This window comes from Seriola lalandi, unplaced genomic scaffold (genome assembly GCF_002814215.2).
Source record: "Seriola lalandi dorsalis isolate HSWRI2012SDOR001 ecotype SW California unplaced genomic scaffold, Sedor1 jcf7180002054563, whole genome shotgun sequence".
Classification (NCBI taxonomy): Eukaryota; Metazoa; Chordata; class Actinopteri; order Carangiformes; family Carangidae; genus Seriola; species Seriola lalandi.
The window spans coordinates 220779-222634 of NW_019525116.1; positions in this window are offsets into that span (position 1 = coordinate 220779).

Sequence of the window (1856 nt, forward strand, 5' to 3'; positions counted from 1 at the left end):
GGCAGCGTTCTCTTTTGTCACAAAAAAAAACAGTCAGTTCCTCTTATTAGACACCGTCATGGCTTAGTTTAAGTTGTCAAGGACGGACGAAGGAACAAACATTGAAGTGTGCTTTCAAAAAAATGAATCACTGGTTAAATTGAAAACTTCCTTTATTGTAAAATTGATAGAAAAATTACCATGAATTCCGTCAAAAAAAAAATCCTGCTTTGAGTTTGTATTGTGAAGTCTAGCCGGGTCAGGCTCCGGTCTTCAGTTAGATTTTTTCTGGCTCTTCAGTGTTTTGCTGTGATGACCAGTTACTGTCACTGAGACAGCATCCTCTTTTCTAATGTTGCAGCCTCAGCTACAGGTTTCAGAAATCAGCCTCTTCTGCAAGGTTTGAGGAATGGATCAAAACTGGAAGATGAAATGTACGAAGTGCAGGTTTTCCACAGTGATGACCTGAAATATGACTTCCTGATCAGTTAATATTGTCTACATCACCTGGAGTCCCAATCCATGCAAAACACTTTGCCAGCTCCTGAGACAGTGACAGTGGCTGGTATGTTTAAGGTTGTACCAGTCGCCGCTGCAGATGGAAGAAAAAAAAGTTTGTTTCCTCTGCTGGTGCGTGGAAATCCTTTACCGACCGCCAACTATGAGACCAGGACCCGGGAGGGAATCAATGAAATCTGGTTGCTCGCCAGGAAAAATTGTGCGTTTCCATAAGCTGAGATGTGATGGAAGGGATCGGTTCAAGAGCGGGAGCCGCTGCAGCCTCTTCGCTGCTTCCCACAGCTCACAGCACAACAAAAATACAGAGATGAGGAGAAGCCGAATTCCCCTGCTCTTGGTGCATCAAAGGATCCTCATGCTGTTCTCCTCCTGGCCGACGAGAGGGAGAGGAGAGGAGAGGAGGAGGAGGAAGAGGAGGAGGAGGAGGAGGAGGAGGAGGAGAGGCAAGGACGTAAATAGCTTTGGGAGAGCGTTCCCCGAGGTTCCATGCTTCCAAAATTAGAACGAAGAGCTGAGAGAATGACAGTGAGAGGGAAATGGAAGGAAGGAGGGAGAGGGAGAGAGCAGTATTATAAAGAAAAAAAAAAAAAAAAAAAGAGGAAATGTGAGGAGAGGAAGGCTGAGCTGGAGAAGACGAGCAGCGCGTTCGAATCCTTCCTCCAAGAAAAATGAACAGCACAGGGATCACACGTTGTCCTCCTATCCCTTTGCTTGAAAACACACAAAGAGGACGAGACGGGCAACCAGAAACAGCTGCTGGTCAGAAAGCTAATATTCACTGTCTCAGAGTCACTGGCAGGTTTGTGTGTGTCTCTGTGTGTGTGTCTGTGTGTGTGTGCGGGCGTGTGTCTGTGACGCTGTTTGAGCTGCTGAATGAATGCCGAGAGAGAGAGAGAGAGAGAGAGAGAGAGAGAGAGAGAGAGAGAGGAGACAGAGGGAGGAGGGTGAGCGAGCGAGAGAGACTGAAAGTAGATCACTGGGTGGAAAGGAAGTTAGACGGATGAAGAGAAAGTCAACAACAGCTCATTTAATTTTAGTAAGCGTCACAACATCAGCAATGAAAGAGAAGGAGTGTGGACACTCCCTCCACGACCATCCCTCCATTCACCTTTTTTTTTTTTTTCCCCTGCATGCTACTGATGTGACATTGGCTGCTTTCTTTAAAGATTAAAAGAGAAGAGAAGAGAAGAAAAGAGAAGCATTTACTAAGGCAGGAGATGGGGGGTTAATGGAGGGACTAGAGCTGAAAATAGCCTGCCAGGGAGGAGGAGGAGCCACAGATAAAAATAGACAGAGCGAGAGGGAGAGCAAGAGCAGTAAGCCTACAGCTCTTGGGTGGGGTGGCGGAGGTGTAGGGG